The 10,621-nt window shown below is 39.3% G+C and overlaps 1 long non-coding RNA gene across 1 annotated transcript; it reads left to right on the top strand.

The window, feature by feature from the left end:
- The first annotated feature begins 7,671 nt into the window (after positions 1 to 7,671).
- Positions 7,672 to 9,879, top strand: LOC120324273. Its single transcript, XR_005565439.1, has 2 exons — positions 7,672 to 8,187; positions 9,306 to 9,879. It is a non-coding gene; the product is annotated as an uncharacterized LOC120324273 (long non-coding RNA).
- The last annotated feature ends 742 nt before the right edge of the window (positions 9,880 to 10,621 follow it).

Below are 10,621 nucleotides of genomic sequence, written 5' to 3'. Positions count from 1 at the left end.
TATATTTGCCTAAATCAAACAATGGAGTAGAAATAAGGGTGTCCACTCCTTCTGTGCATAAGAGTATGGAGAATCTAAGGGATTCTGTGAGCCTGAGATGCCCCAGAGCTTTTGACTTTGAGGCTCACTTGTATTTCCAGGACTCCAGAAAAGCTGAAAGGTACCACATGATGATTTAAGAGATAAAAGAATGGGGAAAGTTCAGGGCTTTCAATCTCAGGACAAGACAAGTTCATGAATTCTGTCCTGTCCAGGTCAGATAGACTCTCTGCACCTCTTCCATTCTTGACTACCTTCCTTCTTCACATTTCCCGTCCCACGCAGTCCTTAAGATATTTGGGGAGCATCTCTAAGTTGTCAGACTTCTGGTATTTCCTGAGAAGAGAAGAACCTTTTAAAACCTTGAGTTACTCTACATCTCCTGTTACTAAAGCAGCCCACATACCTGGACTGTGCTAAAGTAGAGAATGCCAAAAGCCCAAACACCTTTGCTTTTGAAGGCAGTTGACACACTGAGGCTTCCGAGAGCCACAGAAAATCTGAGCATCTCTCAGATAATATGGCAGGAAGCCAAGCTCATTTCAGATAGAAACCTGCATTAGTATAATTTCAAGAAAAAAAAAAGGAGATATGTTTTCAGAATGCCATATTTAAGAAGAATTGGCATTTTTCCACCGAAGCCTGCTTTGCCAGGAAATTCACAGCTGCAACAAACTACTTGAAAAAGTGGATGAGACCAAAATGCCAGGACACAATTAGCAATCTAGCTGTCAAAAGAGAAATCTCCATTTAAGGGATAGTAAAAAAAATATATACAGAAACTCACAGATATTTTGTTTATATTATATAATTAATTTATAATACGTTATCTTTATTGAAAATGAGCGATCTAATAAACAGGCTATAGCCCTAAAAAAATGATTGCAAAATTTCTTATTACAGTTTTGTCTATTTGTGTTCCTAAGGAAAAGTCCAGACTGGATAAGCTCAGAGTACTTAATGTTACTGCAACCATCTCTAGATTGTTCTTGGTTTTCCAGCACCTATGGTTTTTGCTTACTTTATATGTATTTAAAACAACAAAAATATCACAAAATAATCTGCAGTGTTATCTAGGCAGCTAAGAGAGGTGATGGCAGTAGTTCAAAACTAGATTACTATCTCTTGAGGTTTCCCTAAAGAAAATGGAGTCTTCAGTGTGGCAATACTAGGAGGGGAAAATAACTGATTCTAGTAAAACCATGCAGTTTCCAAGGAATTGTACTTTTTCTTTCTGAACAATTGTCAAAAGGCTGTTCTAGATTAGCTCCTTGAGGCAGTTTTAACGGACATGTCACTGTAACAGATTACTGTTTGCAGCAGGATGGGGTTTTTCTTAGAAGCCAAGGTGGTTTGTATCTATGAGTCTGACTGCTGGGAGGTGAACCTGTACATGCTGCAGGGAAGCAGCTGAGGAATATTCTAGACAATTTGGAATACCCGAACATTTTACTACACAATAAAGGATCTGCTCACTTGTGCTTGGACAAGGTTTATGCAAGGTTTATGGAGCAACTGAGGGAGTTGGGGTTGTTTAGCTTGGAGAAAAGGAGATTCAGGAGAGATCTCATCAGTCCCTACAGCTACGTGAAAGGAGGCCATAGGGAGGTACAGGTCAGCCTCTCCTCCCAGGTAACAAGGAACAGGAGGAAAGTAAACATCACCATCCCTGGAAATGTTCAAAAAACATCCAGATGTGGCACTTAGGGACATGGTTTAGTGGTGAACATAGTGCTACATTAACTGGTGGATTCAATGATCTTAGAGGCCTTTTTCAACATAAATTATTCTATGATTCTCTAAGATCTTTGATGTCATTTGCTTATACAAAATATTAATACACACAGAGTTTCACAGGCAACCTATGTGCTCTCCTTTGTTTCTAAAGCTCAGATTTTGAGGCTTTTAAAATTCTTTATGCATTTGATATCGTATCCTAATGAGTCCACCATTATACAATGCAGCTTCTCGATACATCCCCTGGATACATCCTGGCAAGCCTCATGAATGACAGTATTTAAGTATAATTGGCCCAGTATATTGAGTCTAAGACAAAGATATTAATAGCAAGGAGCAGCAAGTATGTGTTACTGGTCTTCCTGAGTGCCAGTGAAATCCAGAGAAGAATTTTTCCTTGTCCCCAGTTATGTCTTTTGCCTTTCAGATCAAGCTGTAATTCTACTTCTGTGTTTAGTTCTACTGGTTTAAGCGTTTTGGAGCAGCTAAGCTAGCACACGAGGGACTTTTTGCTGCTTTTGTTTTGTGAAACCTACAACAGTCAAGCAACTTTGACTTTCAGAAATGTTTTCCGCTTTAACTCTAGGTCAAATAATATGCAGACTGAAGTGCTTAACATGTGAACCTATCAGACCTAAGGTGTCGTGGTACTGGACCTTGTGGACTTTTTTGAGTCTGTTCACACAAATATAGAGATCTGAAACAGAATCTTAGAAAGAGCCAGGCACATCACACTGAAAGCTAAGACTGACAGTAGAAGACCTTTCCTTGGGGACTGAAAGGTATTTTGACCATAGTCTATGTAATTAAGTCTGAAAGTTCGGGCTTCTAAGAGAAGATAAGGGATTTATTTTACTCTGACTTGTACCAATAGTCCATATTCCCATTAACAAGACCACAACATATACACTTGAGATAATATATACCTAAACTCAGTGCTTTAAAGTGTTGCCTTCTATCCACCCATATGATTCATCTTTAATTCGTAGGGAAAAAGATAGTATGATACAGTTGTTAGTCATTTTAGAAATCCAAACAGAGCCAGTACTGATTTATGCCACCTAGACTGCTTGCAATAAAATAGGGAAAAAATGAATATGGCATTCAGCAGACACTGCTTGAGTGTCAATTTTTCCACGTTAATACGATTAACTTGTACATACAAATTACTTTGTAGATGTGGAGCTTAGGGACATGGTTTAGTGGTGGACTTGGCAGTGCTGGGTTAATAGTTAGACTTGATGATCTTAAAGGTCTTTTCCAATCCAAATGATTCTGTGATTCTATAACTCCCACACAATCCCTGGTAACACTCTCATTAACCCTATCCAAACAAGAAGAATAATATAAGCTTATCCTGCCCATCCTCTGTCTTTAGTAAAACCCCGAGATATACTGGCACCCATTTAAAACCAACCCTAAAGCCATCCATTCCTAATGATTCAAAACTGACAGATTTATTCATATACTTCACCAGACACACTTAGCCCTGGAGGGCCTTGAAACATTTTCTTCATAGATCCTCAGGGAATTTATGCAAATGCCAAGTTCTCCACTTAAGAGAGTTTCAGGAGTGCAATAACAAGGATGGTATAGCTCTGGAACTGTGATGCAGAGGAAGATTTCATTACACCTGCCAATATTAAAACTGGATCTTGTCAGTATAATGAGCACCCATTTTTATGGCAGTAAATTTGCATTGGAGAGGTTTTGGGGTTAGGTTATGTCAGTCCTGTTCAGGCTCACTTCTGAAGGCAGGAGAGCATAACCCCTTGTTGACATTAGAACTGGGCACATCACACTCTGAAAAATAGTTTATTCACTACAGCATTTTACCCTAATTTTTTTCTAAAAGCCTAAATATTTCATGCTGATGTTTTATGGGTGTCTTATTCCAAATTTACCTGATTGAAATTAGAATTTTGTGAAGGATTAGAGGAAACTAAGATGCATCTACTGATGTGGGCAGCAAATTTGTCCTCCAGTTCAATACAGAATTCCCTGATTCTTTTTTCTTCCTTCTTTACTTGTGAATTGGACATTCCTTTAAAAGCAGTGCTTCGAGAACTTTTCCCAAGAAAAAACTTGGTTGGAAATTGTAACTGAAGGATGTGCATTTCTGTTGCTATAGGCACAGGTTGCCAATTAACACAGTTCTTTCCAGGAAAGGATGCGAAAACTTCACTACAAAGTCCTTCTTCCCAAATATCCACAAAAAAAGAAATTTTTGCTGTCTTAATGGTGATGTCTTATGTTTGAGAGGTTGTAAAAAATAGGCTCCCCAAAAAATTTTCAATTCATCTAATCCTTGAATAGTTTGTCCATTAAACAGTCTTTTTTTCATTTCTGATGTTCTAAATCAAAATTCAAGTAAATATATCATGTGTTCTTATTGAGAAGGGAGAGCAAATGTAGTGGGGTAAAGTGACTCATCCTCAAATCCTCTGGCACGGGAGGATCACTTTATTACTTCCATGAAAATCTCACAGCTCCAGCAGATGAGGAAATTATAATAAACAAAAATGAGGTTTCACCTCCAAAATGAAATCTGGCACACTTGCTCCTCAATTTCCATTCCTCTGAAACCAAAAATGTATGAAAAAAACCCCCAAAGTATACAAAATTATTTCATTAAATAATCATTTTAGGCAAATTCACTAGTTTTTTTCCTAGACTCCTCTAATTGAATAGAAAAGTTTGAAACAAAAAAGAAAAATACAAATCAAAAACCGGAACTTGTCCCCAGATACATTCTTGTATTAAAAACATTCCTGCATAAGCCTCATGTATTATTAAATACAAGGTCTGTGTGATTTTAAGCTCTAATTCATGTCAAAATTGAAGCTAATGTTTGAGTTCAACAAATTTTATTGCATGGAAACTGATCACATGCAAAATGCTTTTCTTCACCACCACCCTGATTCTACAAAGATTTACATTTTTACTTCACATTAACCATGAGAATTATCCTACTGAATCAATGAAATTGGTCTTATGTTTAAAATAATGTGAATATATGTGAATTTGGTGTCTTAAAGAAAAAGGATTATAGCAATATTACCTGGCATTTATTAGCATGCCTTTATGACAAGAAGTTGAAATGGAGATGAAATTTTGGTAGATTCTCTTTTTTAATAATGCTATTGTCTTTTTCTTTAATAGCTCTTTTCCTTAGGACCTAGCTCAGCTTTTTTTTCCTGTTGCACTCACTCAGGGCAGCTATCATATCATAGCCAGGAAAGATAATTGAATGAAGAATTGATTTTTATTGCCTGTAATAAAAAGCAGTTCTTATTACTTTTACAAATTACTCATAATTACAATTGTCTAGAGAATACCTTATCACCCTGAGTGGAGCTGAAATAAGCTGGATGCACAATAGTACTTCCATGTCTGTGATTTAAAACTTGTGTTCTCATTAATGGCAATGTAAATTAGCACTATGGAAAATTTAGTTCGTATCATTTTACTGGACAGATTCTAATACTGCTGGGGAAGAATCTTAAGCAGACATGCAATTTATTTCTGAGTGGCACCATTCCTGCTGGAGCATGTGCACAGAGTCTGAGGCGTTTCTTTAATTATTAAGCAAGTAGAGTTGTGCAAGTTACACCTCATGGAACATTGGAGTGCTATAAGCAGGTATCAGGTTTGTTCCATTGCAGACATGCAAAGCTAGTTTCAGAGTTAAAATTGCTCTGATTAGGTTCAGCAGATATATATTGAGTGGCCTTTACTAAAGTCTTGTCTTTAAATTTCACAGAAAAGCAGCAGGAAGTTTGCACCTGGCACATCTGAATTGTTTTTGTCTTGTTTATCATGCAGTAAGGTGAATGGAGAATATATCTGGCTTTTTTTTTTTTTTAAGTAGAATAGGTAATTTTGTGTCAATCTAATATACTCGATCTGTTACAGGACAGAGAAGGAAAAACTAGAATTAATCAGAACCTCTCTTACCTCACTAAAGAAAAATGAAATGTTAAAAATCCCCTGCAGTCAGTCCTCATTAATTTCTATCACAGTTTTGTGCCTTGCTTAAATGTGTTATTCAGATAAATCAAGGTATTGATCTCACTTGATTATTAAAAAAGTGTCTTCCAGGAAGAATGAGAACCAGTTTGGGGATGAGAAGTGGATACTTCTTATGACCTGCTATATGACTGAGAAACACCTGTCCTTCCCCTGTTGAATAATGTGAGCACAAAAAGGGTTCATTTTCCCAGAAAATGAATATTTTATGAATTTAATGCTAAATTAGATTTCCTAGTTTTTTTCATATTATACTTTATATTTTATGTTTTTTAACTCACTCATTTAAAACTTACTACCTTTCAGGCAAATATTTAAGTTTGGCAACACTGTGCAAACTTGTACTCACAATTATTTTTTACCAATCAACAAGTTCTATTAATTCATTAGCACCTGCCTAGGGATATAATCAACAATTTAAAGAACAGTTTATACTTTAAAATAGCATACCAGATATCTAGACATATCCTAACCACACTGTGCAACACAAACATGTATTTTATATAGGTGTGGGTTGGGCATCCACAGTTATTCAATACCACAATTAAATTATCAAGCTCTTTATTCATGTATATGACATTTTTAATGATCTGTGCCTCGGGCATTATTTTCAATATGAGCATTTCCTGCGTTGCCAGCAAAAGCCCCAGTTTAAAGCATCAAAAATATTAAAAAAAAAAAAAAAAAAAGACCAAATGAACCAAATTTTCTTAAGACTTTTCTCAGGATGTCCTACTTGAAACTTCAGTGAAGAAATATATACATACACCTACATAATAAACTCATGAAATGTCATTCTACCCTCAGTAAGAGAAGTTTTTACGGCTCATATTAAAGGAAATAGGTGAACTAAAACCTTGGAGAGAAGAATTCTTCTAGTCAAATTAGTCCTGGGAACCTTGCAGGAGGGAAACTGCTCCCTTGCTGGATTCAGCAAAGTGCTGTGGACTCTGCAGCTCCTTCTAAGGTTTTCCTTGGCAGCCTCGGACATCTGAAGAGACAACTCTTTGTCGCTCCCCGTGGACACAACACTTTGTTGTTCCCCATGGACACACACCTCCAAGTTCTCAAGTAAAATAAATCGTGTATAAGCCATTCACACATTTAAGTTTCAGTTTGCACTACAGTCCACACCCCAATTTCTTGCTTTCCATTCCGAACCCACAGTGTCCTAGGTAGGCAAGTTGAGAGGATAAGTTCTTCATGGTGGGGTCATTACTCTCAGGCTCTGTCTTTACATGTCCTGTAGATGTAACAGCAGCATCACAACTTCTCTTGCTCTGTCAGTCCCCCCATCACAAGGCTACCTACTTTCAGCAGACCTCTACAAAAGAACTGTGTAGCACTATACCTGATGAGAAACTTGTTTAAACATGTCTTAAAATGGCTCTTTGTGGTCCCTTTGCAAACACGTGTTTCTTCTTCCCAACACCCCCCACAGCAACTGTTATCTCCCATGCAGGAGTGTCCTGGGAAAGATGTCCCGAGGTGTCCCATTGGTCCTTTGTTAACCCCTTCCTATTGGCTGTTAACCCTTTACCTGATGGTTTCTTTTGTGTGACCCTGAACTCGTGATTGGTTCCCCTTTGACCCTCCTAAAAGCCTTATAAACCCCTTCCCAACAATAAACTCTCTCTTGCCTCCTCTCCACGCCGGTGTGCTGTCTCTGTGCCTGCCATGGAGCCACGTGGGCGGTGGGGGGAGGGGAGGGCACCTCTCCCCTCCAGGCTCGGGGCCTGAAAAACCCTGTTTCTGGAGTTCCCCTTCCCCGTCCCACAAGACGTCGGAAATGGTTCTTCAGGCGGAGAAGGAACTAGAGCTGGGCTCCCCCACGTCGAGGATGGGGAAAGGGAAACCCATAGAACTGTAATTGCGAAAGGAACTCTCCACCCACTGTTACAGCTACAGCAGGTCACGAGAAAGGACTGAGGTTGGCCCTTGGAACCATGGTGTGGGGTTCTGTCTGAGAAGACCAATGGAAAAGCTCTCTGGAAAACTAAACATTACTTTGAGAAGCCAGACTGAAGATTCTATCAGCAGAACAGTGCTCAGTTCAAAAGCAAAAGATGAAGAAAGATTTACTCTCAGAGAAAGGACTGAGCCAATTTTGGCTGTGAGATACACTTTTCCTTTTAAGGTGGCTTTCACAAGATATTTTCATGGCTGACACGGGGGAGTGCTTAAGTTTTCACAGACTCTTGTCAGCACGGCAGAGCTGAGTGTCCAACAGAAGTCCCAGGGCCACCTCATCAAGGGATCTTCAACACACCTCAGGCTCATCCCGCTTCCAAACTTGGATCTGGTGGCATTGTCCAGGACATGATCTTCCCAGACCTCTCCAGGCACAGCCAGACCTCTTCCACAGCCTAAGAGATTGCTCTGGTGAGTACATTCTAGTAGAGGGGACATGAAGAGGGGGCATATGAGTGGGAGGCACATGGATCCAGATGACATATGTGGCTCTCTGGGCATGGCAGCTCCACCAGCAGTATATTCCCTTTCGTCTTAAATCTTCTCACCATCACTTCAGGAACTGATGCCTTTTCCAGCTTGCTGTGGACCTCTAACTACTTAAAATCACAAACTTCATTTCACTGGGCAACAGAGGGGCATCAACGAAGCCAGGTGGAAGTTCTCCAAGTAAGCAACTGTATCATGACTAGAAATGTTACTGCCCAGCTTTACCAGCCCCCCACACACCAGACTGCAATGCCCTTTCCCAACACCACATATATGTCTGAACTGGGCCACCTCCAGAGCTCCTAACAGGTGGAAACCTGTGTTCCAAAAGTCTGTGAAGTCAATTAACTGCAGATTTAGATCTTTGCTCAGTAATACACAGCAGCAGCCACCCTTTCTTACCCCCATTTCTCTCCCCTCTGTCTAGACTCCACTCATGTACCTCTTTCAGCACAACTCCATCTTCTGCTGACATTCCCAGGTCTGATAGTGAACAGTAGTAGGAATGTCCATTTTTCTTGTTCCTTTACATAACTTTTCTATGGTAGGATCCAGATTAGTCCTGAAGTCTGGAAATACTTCTGCATAGCACCCTCACTGGACAGCAGTTTTACTAAGCAACTGAGCAGTGAGATGGTAACAGCACAACATTGCTGGGTGTAAGAGAGGCAGGAGCACAGTTTCACCCTCATCTCTTATGGATTCTTCCTGAAATAATATATTCATACCACAAAAGCAGATCAGCTCCATCACTCCCTGCTCCATCCCCCAAAGCATAACCTATAGATTACCAAAATGCCAGAAGTTCTTGGCCATTTCTGGTAGACTTTCAGATATCTACTCTTAGCTTTCTGATGTCCTGTTCTTTCTTTGATCTCCAAGGTAAGGCAATCAGGTTTGGGCCCCATAGTTACAAAATCTGACCTGTGGGTAAATGTCTCAGTAGTCCATGTGTGCATACTGATGATGTGGGGTATTATCTTCTGTCCTTCTGATCGTGCAAATGAATTAGATGATTGTTAATTTGGTTTTCTTCTCAGAGCTATATAGAGAGACATTGATCCAGGAGGCTTTCACTGTGCATGTTCCAAACAAGTTCCACCTGCTCAAATGGACCAAAAGCAGATGATATGGCAGAGAAACTGGAAGACAACTAGAGGACTAAAGTGAGAACTGCATCCAGAAGAACTATGAGGATCAACCTAATAAAGTCCACTGACAACACACTGGGTCTATCAGAAGTTCTTGGCCTATAAATGTAAGAGAAAAAAGAACAGAAAAGCAACTGGACAGTGCCAGAGCTGCTACCAGCAGCTGCCATGGTAAAGGACAAAGCCCCATGACCCTGCAGGAATTTTGTCCACTGAAACTTTTTTCAATATTTTGGTTATGCCTTCAACCACTAGAAAGGATGGGGTACTCCGACTCCTCTTCCAGTGACTACTCAGAGACTCCATGTATAGTCTCTAAAACAGGGCATGTGACTGCTGTTATTTTTCCCTCAGTGATGTACTACCTCTGCAAGTGTAATCATTCCTTGTTCTTAATGTTCTCATATTAGATCAATTCACCTACATTTGCTGTTTATGAAAAAATAAATGTGTTTCAGGTGTAGAAGTGTCTGAGGTGCTTTAACTCTTTATGTTTTTCTGGGTCCTACTGAATTTTCATTCCGTTTGGATAATTTTTCTATCTAGAAACCAGATTAGAAGCTGACCTACTTCAGCGGACAAGAGAAATTACACTTATTAACAGTCTATTCTAGAAATATACATACATATATATATATACACACATATGTTTTTCATCCTACATATTTATTCTAATTTTGTGTTTTGAGAATAGCACTTAATCACTGGAAAACTTGAGTAATAAAAGTAGAATTGGGTGTCAGAATTTCAGGGTTTTGTCCTCTTCAAGTGGTCATCAGTCTTCCACAGATGACTTTTCATCTTTGTCTTTGCTTCTGCTACAGTCCTTTAGTTTTTTTCCCCTAACGTGCCTGGCTTCCCCTTGGCTGTTCCCCTGCCTCCCATTACAACCTTCTCAAAGGACTGTTCCCATCACCACATCAGCTCTAACTGTGCTGGCTAATTTATCCATGTTCTGCATGACTCATAGTTAACCTGGAATATGTCAGATTTATCTGTTTGAGACTCGAAGTCTACACTTATCCAGATTTTGTGTAATGTAGGGTAGGCAACACTGTACTACTCCACAGTTTCTCACTTGCACCAGTGATGCCAGCGTCTTCCAAACACTGGAACTCCACAGAAATCAAAAGAATTAGAAACTCCCATGTTGTTTCTTCATTTCTTTCTTTAAAAATGGATATAATAGAATGGGCTGATACCTT

Source organism: Pipra filicauda, unplaced genomic scaffold (genome assembly GCF_003945595.2).
Source record: "Pipra filicauda isolate LSUMZ 115617 unplaced genomic scaffold, ASM394559v2 scaffold119_size3216105_pilon, whole genome shotgun sequence".
Taxonomy (NCBI): domain Eukaryota; kingdom Metazoa; phylum Chordata; class Aves; order Passeriformes; family Pipridae; genus Pipra; species Pipra filicauda.
Note: the sequence above shows the minus strand (reverse complement) of the source record. Positions and strands in the feature narration are given on the sequence as shown.